Source organism: Castor canadensis, chromosome 11 (assembly GCF_047511655.1).
Source record: "Castor canadensis chromosome 11, mCasCan1.hap1v2, whole genome shotgun sequence".
NCBI classification, from domain to species: Eukaryota; Metazoa; Chordata; class Mammalia; order Rodentia; family Castoridae; genus Castor; species Castor canadensis.
Window position 1 is genome coordinate 107,312,758 of NC_133396.1, and position 23,407 is coordinate 107,336,164.

General features: G+C 41.4%; 1 long non-coding RNA gene and 1 pseudogene across 1 annotated transcript; one reads left to right on the top strand and one right to left on the bottom strand.

The window, feature by feature from the left end:
• The first annotated feature begins 3,199 nt into the window (after window positions 1-3,199).
• Window positions 3,200-6,110, top strand: LOC141414098 (uncharacterized). Its single transcript, XR_012439189.1, has 3 exons — window positions 3,200-3,323; window positions 4,613-4,766; window positions 5,860-6,110. It is a non-coding gene; the product is annotated as an uncharacterized lncRNA (long non-coding RNA).
• Window positions 6,111-18,604: 12,494 nt separating this feature from the next.
• Window positions 18,605-19,804, bottom strand: LOC109700744 (protein S100-A7-like; annotated as a pseudogene).
• Between the last annotated feature and the right edge of the window lie 3,603 nt (window positions 19,805-23,407).

Consider the following 23,407-nt stretch of genomic DNA (forward strand, 5'->3'; position numbering starts at 1 on the left):
AAACTCAGGATTACTATTTTTCATGTACATATTTAATTGCACCAGTACTATTTGTGGGAAAGACTATCACTTTCCCACTCCATTGGTATATTTATCCTTGCACTATCTAAATTACTGTAGCTTTTAATAAGTCTTGATAGTTGGTAGTATAAGATTTTCAGATTTGTTCTGTTTCTTCTGGTTCCAAGAAACCCAGAACAGAAGGCCAGATTTCTTTTTGGGCCCAAATCCTTTATTACACAGCTTCTTATCTGTTTTTTTCTGAGGGACATTGTGCTCTTTAGCCAGCTCAATAGCTCCTGGTGGACCAGACTCCCTGGCTCCCAGTCTGATCTTGGTACTCATTCTGGTACTATGCTACCTTACTTCTAATGGTTGAGTGCTGTCACTTGGCCTTTGCTGCTCCAAGATGCTGTCACCCTCTTTTTAAGCCAAGGTACTTAGTTCAGTATTAGCATTTCCTACAGCCAACCCTGTCTATAGAGGAGGCAGAGGAACCAGGAGAGTATGCCTGAGTGCAGAGTGGCTGCTCAGGGTGCTGGATCAAAGGGAGTGGACTGTAATGCTGGATAAGTGGGAGCACTCTCTTGACATAGTTTAATACAATTTTATGGATAAAGAATCAGGCCCAGTGTATGCCTACTATTGGCCATATGGTTTGTTAGGAGCATAGTTTAATACAATTTTATGGATAAAGAATCAGGCCCAGTGTATGCCTACTATTGGCCATATGGTTTGTTAGGAGCAAGTTGACTGATTCTTAGTTCAATATACCTGCCATTACCTTTGTGGTTTTCTTTCGCTATCCTGGCCCCAATTTACCCTATTGGCTCTAAATCTCTCAAGAGTGCCTTACATCTATAAAGCACCACTGCCCCCATCATCTCTTGTGAGTCTCTCTTTTCTCTTCTTAGCAGAAGAGTCAATGATACAGAAAGAGAAAGAGTCTCACCCTCCCAGACTGGAACTCAGCACTGCTAACTCTTGGGCTGATGCCTGAGTCCCACTCGTTCCATCTCATCATATGCTCTCCCACCCCACAGAAGCACAGTGTGCCTCTCAGCACACTTGAAAACTATGGCCTTGTAGAGGCTACCCAGCAGGGATCAGTCTGAAAGAAACCTCACCAGCAGGGCAAGTGTTTGTGTTGTTAGTGCAGGTCAGGTCTCAGCTCCTTACTGATTAGGAGCACAATGGTGAGGCCAGTCCTCAAATTCCAATGTGAAGCTTCATCTGTAGTTGACTGCTGTACAGTTTCATTATGGGGCACTCAGGTGATGTTAGGAAGCCCTGCATTTCTGAGAGCTGCGAGGGGGTTATGACTTTCTGTTAGGGATGAAATCATTTTCTAGGAACCCCTTACGCACCTGTCTAGGGAAAAGTAGTGACAATAATATATGATTATGCTACTTTCTTGAATACAAACAGAAAAATCATAGCAAACACATATAGCATTTGCCAATCACTGTCCCAAGTGTTCTGCATACATTAACTCCTTTCCTTTTCATAACAACCTAGGAAGTATTTACCATAATTGTCACCCAGTTGACTGATGAGAACATTGACAAATGGATAAGAAATCATACGGCAGCCTGTGTCTGGAATCTGCTTCTAACCAGAGGACTTTGAAAGTATTTTGGGGACGGCTGCTGATAGCCTCATTTCTACCTCTGCTAAGGCTCTCTGCTTCTTATAGTTTGATATTTCTGATTCCTGCATTCAATTTTGCTTGCAAAACGTACTTTGAAATAAAATCACTTGCAAACTCCATACAGGAGGGTGGATAGCTAGCAAGCATGAAGTCCCAAGTTCAAACCTCAGAACCTCAAAGAAGAGGCTGGGTAAGAGAATCAGCAGAGGATGCAAAGATATTTCCAGAGAACAAAGTGAAGATTCATTCTCTCTCTCTTTCTCTTTCTCTCTCTTTCTGTGTCGACAGTCAGGGGAATAGCAAGCTGGGGTACGCTGATGTCAGGGAGCCCACTGGTGTTCCTGACTGATTCTGCAGGGGATAGCAGGTTAGGGAGAATGTGAAGGACATGATTAAGGGAGGCATGAGAAGCAGCTGCAAAGAGCACCATGGTGGCTGCTCATGGGGTACTCTGGACTGCCCTTACTCCATGGAGGATGACTTGTAGCACAGAGCAAAGAGGACACCCAGTGAGTGGGCAGGCGCCATCCCTGGCCCCTGCGGTTCCTGTTGGGGATGGATTGTGGTCCCCCTGGTGTGCTTCAGGAATCCTGTGAGACTCTGAGTCAGGCAACAAGAGTGCTCATTAGGAATCAAGGTCCCCAAGGCCTGGCCCTGAGTCTACCCTCCCCAGTTCTGCAACTTTGGCCAAGTAAATCTACCTTTTGGATTCTTATTCCTTCAGCGATAAAACTAAGTAAAGACAAATCCCAGTTGTCTTTATGATCTTCCTGGAAGATCTGGCAAGATGCTTTCAATAAAAGTGGTTTTCTTCAGAAACCACAAGTACCTTCTCTGCAGCTGTCCCTTCTGGAGTGGACGATGGCTGGCAGGAGAATGGCTCTGGAGACCACAGAGGTCCCTTGACTCTACCTGGGGCCTGGTGCTGAGGATGGAGGTCCCTGTGTGTGTCTGTGTCAGAGACCTGTGCATACAACGTCTAGCCTGGACAGTGGACTCCTGCAGGGCAGGCCTTGGGCTGACCCCGCTAACTCAGCCCAGAGACTTATACAACAAAGTTTTAGAAGCTGGGCTTCAAGGTCAGTAAGACTTGGGTCCAAATCCAGGATTTGCCATTTACTAGGGCTGTTCTCTTGGGAAATCTATCTAAATCTTTAAACTGGATTACCTATCATAGAGGATTTTCTTGAGGATTAAATGAGACAGTGCATTCAAAGTTTTTAGCATACTACCTGGCATTGTGGTAACCTGTGACTAATGGCAGTCAATTTTACATTATTGACAATGAATGAGAGTTGGTTAAATGACTCACTAGGTACATAACCAGAGATTCTGATTCTACCTGCAAATCCCACAATGCTCTATTTCCTGGGGTACAACATCCTTCTCACCTTTCCTCTGTCACCACCTGCCATGTGAGCCCCAGGATTAGGAGGGCAAAAGGGATTTGCATGGGGCCTGGCTTGGCAGGCTCCACTGAGCCGCAGAACAGTCTTGGGAATGAGTCCCCACCGTGAGCAGGGTCATGTTGGGGGCAGCTGATGGAACAATCCCTAGGCTTCCAGCCCTGGACCCAACCCAGATCTGAGCACCATAAAAAGGGCTGGCTCTTTAGCCTGATGTACACCTCTCACTTGTCCTGGTGTTGAAGGAGCCTCTTCCTCAGGGTTTGGTGAGTCCATTGCCTCTTTGCTTCTCCTAGGTTTAAGGCAAAGTGGCCCAGCCTGCACTGCACCTTCTCACATCAGGAGAATTCCACTGGTCTAGGAAACAGTAGGCTTGGGTTCAACTCACCGCCAGTGACTGAGCAACCCCCAGCAGTCATTCTTCTTCTCTCTCCATGACTCAGCATTCTCTTCTGGCTAACTAGATGACACAGATCCTTTCTGTTCTGACTTTGAGTCGTTCTGTGACATTCAGAAGTTTCACAGAAGATCTGCTAGGAGAATGTCATCCCAGGCAACTTAGGACAGAGCCAAATCTAGGACACCCAAGGCCATCTTTACTTCCAGCTTTCTCTGTGGTTTGTGGTGTCACCTGGCTTTCTGCACTTAGATCTCTTCAAGACACTTGGAAGCATCAGGGGGTTTAGGGTCAATCTCAGGGTCAACTCCCCCATTTACCATTATTCTTGCCTCATTCTGTCTAAAGCTGGGAGGACAGTTCAGTCCACAAGAACCTGGAGCAAATGTCCAGTTACTCTCTGGGCTCCATTTGCATCCCATGACCTTGATAGTACTTGCCATACCAGCTTCAACTTCAAGAGGGCTCTGAAGGGCTACAGTGGCTGGGCCACAGAGTGTGTCCAGAATAAGGGTGAGTTGGGGGCTTTGGGGCTGGGAGCAAAGGGATATTATAAACACACAGGGATTGTCAGAGCCCTTCAGTGCGTTTATGGGAGCATCATGAGCAGACCTAAGCCCAGTGATCGGGGAGTCCATATGGAATAATGTGGGCCAAGGCCTTCTTCCCCTTTGTCAGGTGATTGTTGGCTTGTTAGTGGCTCCATGCTGATGAGCACTGCTTGGAGTTCTTTATATATCTGAGAACATGGAGCCCTGGGAAAGCCAGGGGATTATTGTGCCTTTCATCTTGGCAATATTTTGATGAGGAGTCTTGCTCCTGTCTTCACTGAGGCCATTTCTCATCTTTTCTGGCATCTTGAATTCAGAGTCCATCAGGCCCTACTGCTTTATACTTCTGCTCTTATAGCCCACCCACTTCTTTCTGATCACATATCTTATCTGAAGCCTCACAATTACCAAGAATTTCCCTGCCTTTCCCTCAAACTTTCATTCTCTTTTCTACACTTCATCTGGACCAAAGAAACACCAAATCCCTCCTGTTGCTTCTCAGCCCTGCTCCTTCACCTTCTCTGCAGCTCCCATGTTCTCTCATTCTGTTCTCTGTGGTCTCTCATCTTGGAAAGTAAAGCCAGGTGACTGTCTCTCTTTCCTGCAGTTTTGAAAACAAAATGAGTAACACCGAGGCTGAGAAGACGTTGCTGGGCTTGCTCAAAATATATCATGAAAACATCACAGAATCAGATACCATTGACAAATCTGGCTTGTCAAAGATGATGAAGGAAAATTTCCCCACCTTCTTGTCGGCCTGTGTGAGTGGGGACGTAATGGGACTGGGCAAGAGTGGGGCAGGCATGAACAGCTCTAGTGGTCCTATTTGCCTGAGAATGCCAGCTCAGTGAGAGGCACCCACAGGATTGGGCTGACTGGCACCTTGCACCTGTATCCAGACTTCTGCAGAACCTACTCCTTGAATCCAAGGTGTAGTAGATAAGAGTCCAAGATGGGGGTTGGAAGACCCAGCTTCCTGCACCACTACTGTCATTGACATATTATGTGATTACAAACATATACATACTTACTCATTGAGCCTTACTTATTCCAGATGCTACTTGTCCCAGGGAAAATAGCACCTATTTCCCAGGATTGTTATGAGCATTTAGATGAGGTGAGGTCTGTGAAAATGCTTTATAAAATGGAAAGAGGTATAGGGTTGCTAACAATTGTTGTTGGATAGTCAGCACTCTGTGGCAATTTGAGGGCCAGGGAAAGGTCTCTGGCTTAAACTAGCTCTCTTCTGCAACAAAAAATTTCCCCTTTAGGCTCACCTCTTTGGGTTCCACTCTTCTTTATGGAAGCTTTTCTTCATGTACCCCTGAAAGGAGAAGTAACTAATTATAAATCATAGTGCCCTAAAACTTTAGAATTTCCGATTTTCACTTACTGTAATGCCTAACTTCACTATTTAAATTATTAGCAACACACTGAACTCATTGGCACAAATAACTCAACAGATTAAATCCCAGCGGTGAGCTTGAAAAAGGAGGGGATTTGGAGTGGTGAATTTTGATGGGAATGATGAAGGGAGGCAGTTTTGAGACTGGGGTCTAGATGGTATCAGGCCAGAGAGAATGAACACTGTGCAGGCAAAGGGACTCAGGCAGAACCTGCCTCACAACTTGTGGATTTCCTATGTATGCTCTCATTTGAGTTAAAGAGTTGTCAATTAAAAAGCTCAAGGTCAAGCTCCAGACCCAGATCCATCATGGTCAACTCAACCTGACTTTTCTCCAACCCTCACTCCACACTTATTTCTCCTAAGCCTCTACCATCCTCTCCTTTCCCTCCAAGTCCCGGCCCAGGTTATAACTGTATTTTCTTTTGTTTGATATCTTATCTTCACAGGAGAAAAAGAGCCCAGATTTCTTAGAAAAGTACTTTGAGAAGATGGACACGGATCATAATGAGAGGATCAATTTTTCTGAGTTTCTCTCCATTGTTGCTGAAGTTACCACAGAATTCCATGATCAGTCCCATGAACCAAAGCCCTGATCTGAGGTCATCTAAGGATGACCCTGCCAAGCCAGCCCAATCCAGAGGTCTCCACAGAGGTCTGGGATTAATGGACCCCAAGAACCAATAAACTGTTGCTTCCATTGCTCTTGTTGTTGGTATTATTTGCCTCTTTCTCTTTGATCATAGATGTTGGCAGCACAGCTGATTCTTTTTATTTTCATACATTTTAAAATGGGTTGCATTATGACATTTTCATATATATACACATACACAAACATCTATAAAAAATATAAAATTCAATTTGATTATGGTCATCCCCCTACTACCGTCTCTTTTCCTGACTTCCTCTCCCACTCTTCCCATGTCTTTTTTTTTAAATTAAAATCTAGTTTTTACATATGAGACAAATATGTTATATTTGACTTTCTGAGTCTAGCTTATTTTGCTTAATGTGATAATCTCTCCAGTTCCATTCATTTCCCTGAAGATGACATAACTTTGTTTTTCTTTATGGTCAAGTAATACTCCATTGTGTTTCTCTACATTTAAAAAAATCCATTTATCTGGTGATGGGCACCTAAGCTGATTCCATAACTTGGCCATTGTGAATAGTGCTGTTATGAACATGGGTGTGCAGGTATCTCTGTTATAAGATCTTTATTTCTACTTCCATTTTAAAGGATAACTATGCTGGATATAATAGTCTTAGTTGGCAGTTATTTTTTTCAAGGCTTGAAATACATCAGTCCATGTTCTCCTGGCCTTTAGGGTTTTTGCTGTTATTTTGATAGGTTTGCCTTTGAAAACCTGGCACTCTCTCACAGCTTTCACTATCTTTCTTTGTAGGCTTAGTATTTTCACTGTAATACAATGTGGAGAGGTTCTTTTTTGTTCATGTCTATTTGGGGTTCTAAATGATTCAATGTACTTGGATGTCAATTTATTTCCCTAGATTTGGGAAATTTTCTGCTATAATTTCATTGGATAAGTTTTCTATACCTTTAGTCTGTATCTCAGTCTCCTCTTCAACAACACAGATCCTTAGGCCTGTTCTCTTAATCGTGTCTCAGAGGTCAGAGGTTTTGGATGCTGCAGTCATGATTACTTTTATGTTTTTATTGCTCTCTGAATGAATTATTCCTCACCTAGTTTTCAATCCCTCATATTCTTTTTTCTGCTAGATCTAGGTTATTGGGGATGCTTTCAATTGAGTTTTTTTATTTGATTTTCTGGGTTTTCCATTTCCAAGATTTCCTCTTTTCTTGGGTGGTACTGGGATTTTGAACTCAGAGCCTCATACTGCAAGTACTTTTTGCTTCAGCTTATTTTTCAGGTAGGATCTTGAGCTCTTGCCTGTGCTGGCTTCACTCTGCTATCCTCTTACCTCTGCCTCCTTGGTAGCTGGGAATATATACTTATTCCACTGTGCCTGGCCCCTATGTTTTCTAGAATCTATCTCTTGGTGATTTTTTTCATTCAAAGTTGCTGACTTTCTCATCCAGGTCTTGAACTGACTTCTTAGTTCATTCCTCTTTGAGGTCATTGATCATTTAAAAAACTAGACTTTTGAATTCTTTGGCATTTCAACCATTTTCATATCTTTGGACACAATTATTGAAAAGTTGTGAACTCTTGGGGGAGTCATGTTGTCTTGATTTTTCATATTTCTTGAATTTCTAAGTTGAAATATGCACATTTGCTGGTTTAGATATCTCTTACGGTTTTATTCAGGGGTCTTCTCAGTGAGCAATCTTCTCTTCAGGGCTCAATCCTCAGTACCACTCAGAGAGGAAAAAACAAACTGCTTTAACAGCAATAAAACAACACTGTTAAGGACAGTGTTGGGCCGGTCAAAGGTCAATTGTCAGCTTCAGAGCTGCATTCATTTTAGAAGCTTCTCTTCTTTGTGTGCCTGGAGCCACTGGTGGTTCCAGTGAGCTTTGTGGCCTGTGGACTTGGGAGTTTCCCACTTGCTCCAGAGGTTCCCCAGTTTGTGCACCCAGGGGTGGCACCAATTATGTTAGAGTGTAGGGAAAGCAAACAGAGTGCCAAGATCTGCACCGGAAGAGAAGAACTCAGAAATCCTGCTACTCTGCCTGTGGTCTCAGTGCTTTCAGTTCCTGCCCAGCAATAAAACCATTCTATGGGAGGGATGAGGCTGGGGAAATACAGGATAAGCTGGACCTGGACTCAGAGCTCTCAGTCCTGTCTAGCAGAAAACCACACACTACAGGAAAGAAGTTCTAGAGACTGAGGTGAACCTCACTCAGGGGCCACTAACTACCACACCCTTCACAGCCTGAGCTCCCTTCTGCTTAAGCTTCTCAGAGAATCCAGGCTGACCTTTCCCCTCTCCATGAATGCCTCTCATGGCTGTCCTCCCACCTAGACACTATGGTAGGTGTCCCCAGGCTCCCTGACTTGCCATTATTCCTTGTTTTCAAGTTCCCAGAGTAGCTCAATCTCTAATAGGCCCCTTATCAAGATGGCACCTCGCTACAGCTCTCTGAGATATGGGGAGTGACAACATGAATTTATTCTCCAATGCAGGCTTGCCACACAGGAGGAGTCATTGTCACACCAAATTCCCATACTATTTAAGGCTTGTGAGAATTGTGGGTTATCCTGTGGATAGGACTGCCAGTCTGTTTTACCAGAGTTTCCTGGCTCATCTTGTGACTGTGACTTCAGGGAAAACATATGATTATTACAGTTGATTCTTGATTAACTACTTTGTTATTTTTTATTTTATTTTTTCTCTCTTTTATATAAGGTTTGGAAATACACACATAGAATTTTTGTGGCTACTTTTGAAATTTTAATTCATGCACAATATAAACTAGATTTAATATCTCTACTCTCCTGAACAATATAAAGAATTTGCTTTAAATTTAGAGATTTCTCTTTCAGCTCCTATGCTATTATTTTCCCAGCCTTTTAACTCATCTCATTTAAAAATTATCTCCCTTAATTAGGAACTGTTATTTTTGACAGACTCAAATATTTGTTACAGTTACTCACTTGCTTGCTATTTTTATTATTTGTCATTCCCTTTGGGTTTCAGATTTTCCTTCTATGGGACTTCTTTTTTCTTTCTTTTCCTTTCCTTCCCCTTTTCTTCCCTTTCCTTCCTTCCCTCCCCCCACCTTTATTTTTTCCAGTACAGTTAGCCTTTTTTTGCAGAGTTATTACATGTGGTTTTGAGCAACATGGTTAAAAAATCAAAAGAAATTTCAAAGCCAAAATATTTTAAATCATGCACACACATTACGCAGCTCAGTTAATGCACAGAGGCTCTTAGTCGATGCACATTATTGCCAGTTGTGTTTTAATTGTGTGTGATCTGCTGAGTGTTCCCTGCCCTTATTTGGGAAAATATGCCTCCCAAAATGCAAATGGTGCCACAAAAGCAAGGTAAAAGTTGACATACTTAATTTAAATGATAAAGTGAAAATTTGAGGCTTGTTGAAAGGTGGTATGACTTTAGCAGAAATTGGAGGTATTATGGGAAAATAGATGAAGCATCTGCAGTATAGCACTGAACTGTGTGAATCCTGACACACAGAAGTGTTTCCTCAACAGCAGTCTTCATCTTTCCTTCCTACTTCCCATCCCTCTCTCCCTATCCCATCTCTTTTTTTTTGAGAAAGGTCTTGCAATGTAGCTCAGGCTGGCCTGGAACTCACTATATACCACAGGCTGACATTGAACTCATGATTCTCCTGCCTCTGCCTTCTGAGCGCTGGGATTACAGATGTGAACCACAATGCCCAGCTATGAAGGGAATTTCTAACACAAAAATAGAGGAAACAGTGACAACCCCTCATGTAGGTACTGTTCATTTAATTGATGATCAATTCAAGACAAATCTTGTTTTATTTATAATTTCATCTATTCATGGTCTCAATTCTTTTAGACTAAATTCCAGATATCATATAATTTTTAAAAATTTTATTTTATCATTTTTACATTTTCTTACATGTGTATACATTATTTGGGCCACCTCCCCTCCTCCCCCACTACCCTGCCTCTGTTCAGAACCTGTTCTGCCTTCCATATAATGTTTTTTGTACGTCTGTGATTTGGATTCAGGGTCTCACATATGGCAGGCAAGCACTCTATCACTGAACTACATCCCCAGCCTATGTTTTAATTTTTAGCTGAATTACTTCATTTGTGGGTTGTCTATTTCCATCATGTGTACATAATGTCTAAATGTCTTTGTTTGTTTTAATCAGCCATGAATGATAATTATCAAGTCTGGTTGACTACAGCTCTGCCTATTCCATACTTAACTTGAGCAGCTGAATATGTCTAGAGAAAAAATACGCTGCCATATTTCAAGTTCATGACCACCAATCTCGTGTGAGGCTATTGTTCACTTCCACATGGCATTTCTTAGTCCAACAGCCTTTTCAGTTTTACTGATGACTATTTCATTATTTTCCCTTTCCTAAAGCCTACCACATCTCTTCTTATACTTTTTTCTTTTACTGAGAAGTTGCAAAAAATGATAAGAGAATATTTGGATAGCCCCATTACCTCATTTGCCTTATTAGTATCATCTTATTAGTATCCGTCTTGCTACCATGAACTTTTTGTGCTCCTAGCCAAGACCCACCCCCTGATTCACTCTAGATCATATTCCTGCTCACTTTTGCTAACACTCACCACAGAAATTCTTCCATTTTTCTCAAGCACCATCATTTTTCCTCTTTTCAGAATATTCCATAGCTGTACAAACATACTGTTATTTTTCTCTATTTTGACTTCTTTCTCCTCTACTATCTTCTCAATTCTCTGCCTCCCTTTGTGATAAAATTCTTTGGAAAAGTTGTTAAGCTCAGTCCCTCTCAAATATTATTTCCTTATTTCCGTTATTTCCTTTTATTCAGAATATCATCTCATCAGTCCATTGAAATTATTCTTGTACAAATCGCCGAAGATCTCCCATTACTGTATTCACTCTCAATTCTCAGCCCCCCTCTTACCTCTCACATGAGCAATATTTGAACCAGTTGATCATTTCTTCCTCCTTGATACTTTCTCTTGGTTGGTTCTGAATATCACACTCTTTTGGATTTTCTTCTATCTCACTAGTTGCTTTTTCTCAGTCCATGTAGCTGGTTTATGTTACTGTGCCTCATGTCCCAGTTCTTGAACATCTTTTCATCTTTACAAGGATTTCCACTTAATCTCATGAAATGATATTTAAATTAGGATTTTTATTTAAATTAGGATCTCATTTAAATTAGGATTTTCATTTAATTGCATGTCTTTAAATAATAGCCATATTCTGATGACTCCTCAAATTTGTATTTTAGCAAGAGCTTCTCCCCTGAACTCCAGACTAGTATGTCCAACTAGTTACTTGACATCTATATCTGGGTGTATAATAGGTTTTCTACACTTAACATGCTTAGTTCCAACCTGTTTCTCCTGCAGACCTTCATATCTAATTTCAAGGCAACTACAGACTTCTAGTCATATAGGTCAAAATCTGTGGTATCATCTTTTTTTGGGGGGCAGTACTGGGATTTTAAACTCAAGGCCTTGTGGTTTTCTGCCAAATGATCTACCACTAGAGCCATGCCCCCAGTCCTTTTTGCTGTGGTTATTTTTTGAATAGTGTCTTTTTTCTGTGAGGTAAAGTCTCACTAACTTCTTTTTTTATTTTTTTGCTTGGTTTATTTTGAACCATGATCTTACTATTCTGTCTCACACGTATCTGGAATTACAAACATGAGCTACTGCACCCAGTCCCCTTGGCATCATCTTGACTGAGATTTTGTCTTATGCTCAATGTTATATAAGACAATGACTCTTTCAGCCTCTAACTATTTTACACTAAGGCTTAGGTGAATTCTACATGACAGTTTGTGTAGCAAATAGTGTACAGGTTTTATTGGTAGAAATTTGTAAACTTAAGGACCAGAAAAAAGAGAAGGCACAGGTTCCATAATTCTTTCAATCATTTCTATGCACATGTAGGTTAAGGGTAGGATATTTTAGTGGATGTGCCATGTGAATCTCCTTGCCTTCCGGTGCTTATTATTACTCTTACAGGACAAGAATTAGAGCACCCTTGGAAAAGTGAGTGTGAACAGCCTGCTTGGTGTCAGGTACCTGGATTTAGGGGCCAGTTGTTTGCAGGGGTCAGTTGTGTAACCTGTACAGCAGCTGTGAAGCCAAGGGAATTTGGAAATTGTAAGTCTCATGTTTACTCATTTCTTTTTTTTCTTTCTTTCTTTCCTTTATTCTTTTTTTGAAACATAATCTTTCTGTGTAGCCCAGGCTGGCCTTAAGCTTGAGATCCTCCTGTATCAGCCTCCTGAGTGCGCCACTATGCCCACCACTCTCTATTGTACTTATTTCACTTTTGCATTTCTGTTATCTGGAGCCATAGTTGCTTTACCTGAAGAAGGTTTAGAATATTTATTAAATGAGAATATTTCTGGAAATGTCTTTATTTTGCCTGTACTTAAAAATGTATATTTAAAAAAATGAGCTTCTTAGTGGAAATTATTCTTTTAGTACTTTTAGATATTGTTCCATTATCTTCTGGCTTCCATCACTTCCATTGAGAAGTCAGGCTGTAAGTCTTATAGGTGCTCCTTTGAAGGTAATGTGTCTTTTCCTCTTAGGTGCCATTACAATTTTCTCTGTCTTCAGTTCCAGAAATTTTTACCATGACATGCTTAAATGTGGTTTTCTGTGACTATATCCTGCTTGAGGTTCATAGTTCTAACTGAATTTGTTTCTTGACATATTTTATTTTGGAAAATTCCAAACTATTATATCTTCAATTATTACTTTTGTCCTATTCTCTTCTGTTTCTCTTACTTGTGTTCCAATTGCATACGTGTGAATCTTTTTCATTGTATCTCATATGCCTAAGTGCTTTCATGTATTTTGCATCATTTTTTCTCTCTGTAATTAAATATGGTTGTTTTCTATGTACTATATTCCAGTTCATACATTCTCTCTTCATGGTGACTATTTTACTATTAAATTTATCTATTGCATTTGTAACCTCAGTTATTTTAATTTTAGAATTTCTATTAGAGTCTTTTAAAAAACAGATTTCTGTTCTCTGGGGGGAATTGTCTATTTTGTCAGTTATTTTCTTGAACATTATTACAGCTTTTTTCAAGGAAATGTGTTCACAAAACAGTTAACTTCTATGCATGCCTCCTTCTGCATCTGAAATAATTATGAAAGTTATCTAGGCAGTGGATTTGATTTGATTTTTGTTAGTTGTGTTAATGGGTTCCCATCGGTATGTTGCCTCTTCTTGGCATTGCCCTGGGCCAATGGCCTTCCTCCTTACTGGACAGTTAATCACAATTATTTTTAATATGATTTCCAATAAATATATCATCTGTGGGCTTGTTTCCATTTCCTAGTTTTCTTTTCTGATATACTTAACATTTTTTGACTGAATGCTGAGGATGAGCAGGAAAATCTTTATGGGATATGGATAAATTTATCTTCCACCAGAGAATTTTCTTTAGCTTTTGCAGAACAATTAGCATAGCAGGTCATTTTAACTCAAGCTGGGACAAAGTTGATTCAAAACTGGGTTTTAGGATTTGTAAGATTTGTTATATTTCTGATCTATGCACTTCCTCTTAAGAACTCTAACTGAAATGCCAGAATTAAGAATTCTGGCATTCTTAAAAAGAAGAATTAACCTAGAAGGTAACACCCACGCACTGGAAATTAATGTGAGTCAATGCCCTGTATAGCTATCCTTATCTCAACCAGCAAAACCCCTTGTTCCTTCCTATTATTGCTTATACTCTCTCTACAACAAAATTAGAGATAAGGGCAAAATAGTTTCTGCTGGGTATTGAGCGGGGGAGCGGGAGGGGGTGGAGTGGGTGGTAAGGGAGGGGGTGGGGGCAGGGGGGAGAAATGAACCAAGCCTTGTATGCACATATGAATAATAAAAGAAAAATGAAAAAAAAAAGAAGCATATCTTTACCTTAGAAATCTTTTGAGCTCTAATTTTTTTTCTTTCAAAGACTCTACTTTCCTATTTAACCTATTAATGGAAACTTTCTGATTGGCTGCACTTCTAGAGTTGTGTAGCTTATAAATAGGTGTATGCACCACAAGGGAAAAGCCAAGTAAAGTGATATGGTTACCATTTTTGGCTTCCCTTTGATTAGAGTCTGGATCTTTCAAGTTCCGGCTGTCTGGGAAGTCCTAAACTCTAGTTTTCATCTCATCAGTCCTGAATGAGTATTGAGATCTCAAATAATTTTCTTTGCCATTTAGAAATTACTTTCTATTTGGCTTGCTAACTTCTTAGTCCAAAACACCCAAGAAATGGTAAATTTCTCAGGAAGAGAAACAACTTAATTTCATTCATTGAGTTTTCTTTCTATTTGGAATCCAGAACCTTCATGTTTTGGCTACTTTGGTAGCTTTCTGATGCCTTTAAACAGATTAGTTTTTGAATTTTGTCCACCTTTCTTGTATGTCTTATTGGGATAGTCTGATATACATTTATACAAATATATATCATAGGCAGAAATGTTGGCAGTAATGTTGAACTGTAGAGAGTCTTGAAACTGCTAGAAAGTATTAATCAAGCTAAGAGAACATGTAACCTGTGTCCAAGGTATTATACTCTAATGTATATACCCCAAGGAAATACTACCATAGCTCCATAAGGGAATGCGTGCAATGATGTGCATCATGGCATTGTTTGTGATGGTAAGGAGTGGGAGGCAGCATCAGATTGGGGATGTGTCTGTGAGGGAGTAGATAGGCTTCACATTATACAGCAAATGCACCTCAGATGTAATAATACTAGCTGCACACAGGGCAACATGATACAAGTTGGGGTCCCCCTACAAATTTCCTTACGATTTATTTGTTGGAGTGAATGAATTAAAGGCTCTAATTTTCTTCCATGTGATTGAAGCTAACTGGTTCACATGTACTTCTTTAATTTAGGTTTCAGGGCTTTTTGTTTTCTGTTTTTTAGCAGTTCTGGGGTGTGAACTCAGGGTCTTGCACTTGCTAGGCAGATGCTTTACCACCTGAGCCACTCTATCAGCTCCTAATTTCATTTTTAAAAACACAAAAGGAATGGATACCATGGTTTATGCCTGTAATCCCAGCTAGTCAGGAGATGGAAATCAGAAAGATCAAGGTTTGAGGCCATGCTGGGAAAAAAGTTAGTGAGACTCCATCTCAACCAATAAGGAGGGTGTTGTGGTGCACATCTATCATCCCAGGTATACAAAGAGGTCATAGGCAGGAAGACTGCAGTCCCAGGCTTGCCCCAGGCAAAAATGTGAGTTCCTACTTGAAAAATGACTAAAGCAAAAAAGGCCTGGGGGAGTGGCTCAAGTGGTAGAACACCTGCCTAGCAAACAAACCCAAGTACAGCCAAAAAATGCAAAAGGATAATGAGAGATTAAAAATATTTAAGTAGAGAAAAATGAAGCTAAGAAACAAAGCCTTCAAAATTTTAATATGAGATTGAGAATAATGAGAAATGACAGGATACTCCCAGGAAGAAGTAGTCAGTATTCAGTCCACTAACACTGAGGTAAAAGAAAGTGTGGAAGCTTCTCTTGTGTTGTTCAGGACACTTGTAAAGTAAAATGAGGACAACAGTGAGATTTTATCTTATACTTAGTTGAATTTATGTGTTCTCTATGACCCATAAATACTTTTCATGGGCAAGAATGCTAAAGAAATTGTCTCACAGATCCTTAAGGGGACATGTTTGAGAATGCTTGCCATAGTGTGTTTGTGGTTACTGGTGACTGGAAACAATCAGAGTGCTTATCAAACACATCATGTTCTTATATGATTTTCTGTTGTTTTCCACATTGCTACTTTTGTTGTGTTTACTGTCTGGAAAGTTGAGTTCACCCTTTTGGACACCACTCAAAAGCCACCTGTACTTAGGAAAAAAGTAGACAGTTCCCACAGAGAAGGTTGAAGGAATGTGGATCAGAAGGAAGCAAAGGAGGCAGGAATAGAAGTGAGGGCACAGTGGATTCAGCACCACAGACAGCAACACATTCTGGTTATGTTTATTCACCACACAAATGTTACTGGAGTCTTGTGATACCAGCATTCCTTAGAACCTTTGGATTCCTAGAATTCTTCTCATGTTAGCTGTCATGTGAGTATAGAAACAGAATTGTCAACCACTCTTTCACCTTAACACTAACATAAGGCATAATAATTGCTCTTAATCAGTTAGTCTTGCTTTAGTATGTTTTAGAACAAAGGTTCAATTCTGATCAGTATGACTCTAAAACTTATACCCTTGGCCCTACTTTAGAATAGCTTAGCTTTCTTCTAGTCTAAAAAATAGATATTAGGGTGGAGATGTGACTCAGTGACAGAGTGCTTGTCTAGCATTCTTGAGGCTGGGTTCAGTTCCCAACACTGAAACACACACACACACACACACACACACACACACACAAACCACAAACAAAATCAATACATTGAGCCCCCATCCTTTTCCTTTAAATTCTCTGAAAACAAGCTAAAACCAACTTAATTTTCTATCTGTTGACTGTTTGGAGCCCAGTGATTGTGTTGTGGTTTGACTTTCTTCTCTCTTTATATCAGTCCTCTTTTGTTCTTTAAGCCACTCTGGTGAGTTTGGAAGAACACATTTCTCTTGACATCCTGCCATACACAAGCAGCAATATCTCAGGATAATGGGTATTAACTAGGAAATGCATGCCAGATATGTGGTGTCTGACATTATGAAGATTGCCTCTCTGAGGTGACATGCATGTATAATACAAAATTCAAATTGATGTAATGGGCCCAACTGGCATAAGCACAAGAGACTTTGAGAGTGTGAACTAGTTGCAGGGACATTATACAAGGCTCTCTTGTTTTATTCCTAGATGAACAGGATGAGTAAGTGTTTATATATTTCATGCTGTTTTTAATATGCCATTGCCTACTGAACGGAACATTATAAGGTTAAACATGAGGTGGAAGAATAAAGAGGAACAATACCACCTTAGGATATAGCTGTCTTCTATAAGATAGCAATGGACCTGGAGGTCCAGTGACCCTACCTTATATGGAGTCTCTCTTCTCTTGGGGGATCAGGACTTAAGTTCTGAGAGAAGTTGTTTAGTGGTTTGCATTATTCTTTTGGCCTGGATTCATATTCTGGGGCCTTCCCCTATACTTCGCAGCCTGCGTCTATCTGGAAATTTAGATTTTTGGACTACTGTTTAAACTGGATAATATTGAACCAGGAGACAGGGACAATGCTGTATGCTGGAGATATAGGTAAGGTAGCAGTTTTGCCTCTATAATTCAAAGTCAGAAGGGGAAAATGATGTGAAATGGTTGCTATGGCAGATGTGGGCTCAGGATGGAGGAGGCACAAATGAGGGAGAGATCATTTATTTGGGGTTAAGTATTGATGTTTCATCCTCTAAATGTGTAAAGAGAAGATGACTTTTTTGGGGGGGCTATCCTGGGGTTTGAACTCAGTTTCAAGGCAAAGGCTCTACCACTTGAGCCATGTCTCTAGCACTTATTGTTTTAGTTATCTTTCAGAAAAGGTCTAAGGACTACAATCCTTTTACCTATGCCTCTCACATAGACCCTAATTTCTGAGTAGAGACTTGCTCTGCTAAGGCAGCTCTGTGTCTGGCTTTTTGCTGCATTTTCACCCTTTAGCACAATGCCTGAGCTGGAGTAGACTACCTGTAACAAACTTCCCACTGACTTGACTGATAGAGGGGCTGTAATTTATGATCCTCAGTTTGAGCTCACCTTTCTTGTCCTTAACAGCATTTCTACTAGTGCTACTTTATTCATATTCAGTCTGGTTTATTTACCTGGGTCCTATCAGTTTTCTGAATTCCCAGACTACCTTGAGTTCCTCAAATCCTGAAACTTTCATCTTCACCTAGGTATTCACAGACATTCACTCCCTGGTGTTTAGCAAACTATCATTGTGGATCAGCTCAGCATCAGGAAACTGTCACTTCCACTAGGTCACCCACACAGCACTTACACGCAAGTCCATGGCATAGGAACAAGGACACAGTCTCGGGAACTCAGGCCACAGGACAAGGAAGCCACTCTGGAGAGAACTGCTGAGCCTTCCATTCACAGCAACAAAGACCCCTGAACTACAACACCCTCCAAGGAAGTCCTATTTAAGTGGTGCCAGTCTTCCCTATGACTGAGAGGAATAGCTGATGCAAGGACAGGGTGGGGTGGTGGGGACAGAGTACAGTGAGAAATACATTGGCTTTTTCTCTGTGTAGTATCTGAATAACCCTGATCTATGCGTTGACAAAGAAAAATATCTCTGTACCCTGGCAGAAGTCTTTGCACTGGCCTCCACCCTGGAGGCTGACATGATAGCTGCAGGAACAGAGGTAGACATAAAGTCCTGTGTCCACCAGTTGGCTCAGTGTGACTGAAAGCCACAGTGAGGGACACTGCTGGCCCCTTCAAGGGTGAATGCCCCAGGGAAGATTCTCCAATAAAGTGAACTAAAGTTGGGTAGTTTTGACAGCATAGGTTACCAAAGAGAAAAGAGGTAGGGTCTGGTGGGAAGAGATGTTTTATTGTTTCTTGTAGTCTCTGGAGGCCCCTAACTGGTCAGGGATCACTGGCTTCCTCCACAGCAGGGTGCTGCTCCATGGCTCTGTTTGTGGAGGCTTATGGCTATGTTCCCAATCTAGGATAGAAACTCAGAAAAGTCAACCATATTATCTCTGTTCAGGTCCTTTTTCTCAAAGATGTTGCCCAAGTAATCTGTGTCCCCTTTCTTCTGCAAGAGAGAAACATACAAAGAAGGAAAAGTCGGTCACAAAGAAGTCATGGCCTAGATGACATAGGAGGAGATAGAGACAAGTGTCTAGGGCTTCAGGGTTTTGGCTTGTGGGGGTGTGACCAGAACATGTAGCAAAGATGGGCAGGGATGCTAGTGCTACCCCCAGAGTTCTTTATGGAGATCCCTTGGCTTAAACACGGGCCAGAAAGACAGATGGCCTGGTGGGTAGCAGGCTATTCCCACAGGCGCTCTAGTGAATGAGCTGGGTGAAGGAAGTCTCCAACCTCTTACCTCCTGTGTCCCTAGCCTATCTGAGCACTTCCCACCTTAGATCTACCACAGGGACTCAAAATAGGCTCTAACGCTGTGTTCTTGTCATTTTCTAACTAACCTTCCTCCTCTTTCTTCTCTTTTTCCAACAAAACATCTTTGTTCTGGGTTCCCTGTTCTTGGTGCCTAGTAATCCATTTTTTTTTGTTTGTTTGTTTTCAAATTTGTTAACAAGTTTTGTCAGTTGTAAAGGAGGTGCTAACTTCTGTTAGTAGTGGTATTTCTAGCACTTTACCACAAAATCAGAGACATTGATGCAGAGCTTTCAAGAGGTTGGGCCTGCACATGTGAGGTTCTGACTCACGGAGTTGGTAAAAATGACACCTGGGAGGGGACCTGTTCACTGACTTTAAGTGGCACTTTTTTGACCACTGGATTTCAACCCTTCACATCCAAACAACTCTTTCCCATTTTCACACCCATCATTTCCTTATATATCCATAATAACCCAACAAATGAAGTCTTATTACTCTTTTTGGAGATGAAAAAATTGAGAACCAGAGAATGAGGCTGACTTGTACAAGGCCACAGAGCAAAAAATTCATCCTTAGAACCCCCACTCACACAGGCTTTGAGGAAGTTGGGGAAATTCTCTGTCATCATCTTCATCACTCCTGGCTTGCTGATCAGATTGTGTTCTGTGTATTTGTGAAACGTGTTAATCACACCAACCACGGACTTCTCAGCTTGAGTGTTGCTCATCTTTGCTTTCAAAAAACTGCAGGGGAGCGAGACAATGACTTTGTTTTTCTTCCACCCACATGTGGTTCTCTAAATGTGGGTGATGGTACAGGGTTGAGGTCTGAGGAAGGAAAGAGGGCTAAGGTGCAGCAGAAGGAAATTTTATTTTTCAGTGTGTTGGGGTTAATTGCTCAAAAGAAGAAGGAGAGGACCATGTCTGGAATCTGGGCCCAACCATGTTAGGGTCCAAGAGAAGAAAGAGCATACAGCAAAAGTCTAGCTGTGGGCAGCACTGACAAGATGTAGAAGCAGGGAGAGTTGGGGGCCAACCACACAGAAAAAGGATTGAACCTCGAGGTGGGAACTCCCAGCTACACCCAGCATTTGGTAGCTCCTTTTTCAAAAAGCATGGAATCCATCTCTTTCAGCTTCGAAGTCAATATTAGAGTTATGGGGGCAGGTCGATGTCCTCAGTGATCTACTCTCTGACTATCCTGGATTGCGTCATGAACAAGACACCTGAGGGCTCACTCATGACTCTTTGCAAGCTTTGCAGGAAATGGGGTGTAGGTTCCAGGTGTGGGTATATGAATGTGGCTGTGAGCAGAGAACACAGCCCGGTCTTGAAGAGATCTTCCTTCACTACCCTGTAAGTGAGAAAGGGCAACTGGTGGCTACAGTTAGTCTCAGATCTAAAATGAACAGAAATAACTCCCTGGTTCCTAAGCTATTTGGTGGGACAATCCTTCAGATTGCCTCTTCTTGGGATTTATTAGCCCTGTGCTCTTATCCTCTTTCTGGGCCACCAAAGCCTTACTCTAAGTAAGACACTATTTGATTTCACAAAGTAGATACTTCAGCTAGCATTCAGAGTTTGGGTTCTCCAAGCCAGAGAAATTGAACAGTGCAGCTCTTATACCCCAGATTTCCCCAAGAGTCAGAAAATAACCTTGGCTCATACATGTGGGCATCTGACAAAAGACCCTTGCCTCCCAATGTGGGAGAAAGCTTCATGCTGGTAAGTCACTAAGAGAAGCCACACAAGCCTCTGAAAACTGTGTCTGAGGTTAGGGACTGGGACCTGTGCTCAGAGGGTCATTGGGCATTTCTCAGGATTTGATTGGAAGTAAGGGAGTTTTGGTTTATCAATTCCTTGACTAGTGGGTTCAAATCATCTCACCAGGGGTATGGTGAGTGGGGGGGTTCCAGGCTTAGAGGGTTAGGAGAATCTTCCAAGCATTTTAAGGGGACCCTTAGTCCTTTGCCTTATGGGACTCTAACAGGAAGCTGAATCCAGGAAGGAAGAAAACAGGGAAGAAAGGGAGGACCTCATCCTCATCTCCCACTGGGGACATCCACAGGAGTTGTCCCAAAAGATCAAAAAAGAGCAATGATCTGGTCACGTGACCTTGAAGTACAATGAAATTTCTCAGACTGGAGGGGGATGAAGGCCACACAACTCATTGGTGACAGGGCCGTGATGAGCCTCGGACTCCCCAAGTACTTACCTGAACCTCCCCCCAGCCTCTGTAGGCAACAGAGTAGGCTGGGCACAGGGTACAATCCCTCCAGTTGCCAATTTACCAGAGCTGAGGAAGTGTCTTGGAGGAGAGAATGAGTGAAATGTGTGCACTTGAACAAAAAGCAGTCCCTTTATAAAGCTCAGTGGAAGGAACCCTGCCTCACTTCAGGTGGGGTGGGACACACCTAGTAAGCTGTGCTGAGCATTTCTAGTGACCAGGTGCTGCACCTCCTGAAAGACCTCACCTGGAGCCTTCTCTTGTCCCAATTTGACCTGGAACTGGGGCAGCCAGTGATGTGTTGTAATAGGACAGGGAATGGGGGAGGACCACTGGGTTTTTGGACCCCAAGAGGATGGATTTTGAACCTTGGGAGGCAGTATCATCTGGTTTGTTTATTCACCTGGTTCTTCTACAAATTTGTTGTGACAAAATATAATGACTCCCCACTGTTCACTGAACATTTGATGAGATAAACAGCAAGTGATTTGCTGTACTTGCATTCTTCCTTAGTTCTCAGAACTCTATTAGGTGGGCAGCAAACTCCCCCAACTTACTCAAGCTAGCAAATAGCAGGAAAAACTGCTTCATACCCTTATTCCTATAACCTCTACTAAGCCTTTTGGGTCACATCAGGGCTTGCTCTTTAGGAACTCTCAGACCAGGGGAGGGAGCAGGGTCACATCATTGCCATTCTCAGGTGAGATGGGAGGCGCTGGTGTCAGCGGTCCCACTGTATACATTCAGTGGTGGAGTGACTACTAAGGGATGATCCTGGAGCAGGGGAATGGAGTTTCTTTCCAGCTCCATGATGGTGGCTGCCCATAAATTCTCTGATGTTCTTCTTCATTCTCTATACAAAACTGCCTATGTAGGAGTTGTTTGTCATGTCCTTGACTCTGATGTGTCCCAACCTGCTGTAGAAAGATTGGTACAGGTGGGGGAAGCAGGAATGGGGAGTCAGTTGGAATGCTGGGGTATGATGAGGAAGGAGGTGATAAATCACAGAAATGGATTCTTTTGGTGCTACCCTATTGCTGAAGTTCCTTGTAAGGCATAAGGGAGTTCAGGGTTTGTTTCCTGAGCAGCCTCTCAGGTATCCTAGGGCTCCACTGAGCTGTTCTGTTCTCCCCAGGTGGGGCCCATTTTCACTATTCATCATATTCCCTTGACTTTCTTCCCCACTGTAACCAGGGACCTCTGTTTCTCCCTCTCCCACTTTTCTATAAGATGGCAATACTACTTAGTCACAAAAGGCTATAGATGACCTGAGTGACTGTTAAAATGAGAATGAGTGAACATGCTACAAACATTATGCAACTGGTGAAAATAAAATTTACTGGGAATATGTCTTGCTTGCTTTCTCTTTTTTTCCTTTTTTTAATACAATTTTCCAGCTTTTGCTTCCTTTGATATCTGAACCAAAGAAGATTTCCCAACATTTTAAAAATCACCTTTGCAAAATATACAGTTTCATATTATTTACACAACATATGGGCACAGATTCCAATACCATACAAACATTGCTACACTGGAAACACAGTGTGAAGTCATGTGTAACTCACTGCCTTTTAGATGCAAAGACTAATGGATGTGTTCTCATGGTTTAACTCCCTTTGTTACCTGTCCTGATACATAAACTAATAGGTACTTGAGAGGCTGGAAGACTACTGACTTCATTATTCTATTTTCTTTCATCTTACTTATTTTCAGATTAAAACTTACTGCATTTTAAATCTCTTCACAACTTTACTTCACAGCTAAGCTAGCTTTATTTTCATTATTCACTCTCCCTATCCTAAATGATCAAATATTTATCTAATGAACTGTTAATGTGTACACAGATCTAAAAAATAAAACATAAAAACAGAGAGAAGTTGTGTAGGGTATATGTTTTATCCCAGGAAATTCCCTTCTGCTTTGTGAACAATCTAAATTCTGCTTAGATTGTCCACAGAGAGAACATATCAACTCTTCAGTTCCCATGCTCTGGACTATTTAAAAAATATAAAAAAGCCCAACAATAATTGGATTAAGTTATCTGTTACATAATTAATCAAGAACTTTAAGATTAAAAATTCTAATTTATAATTTGCTTATATTT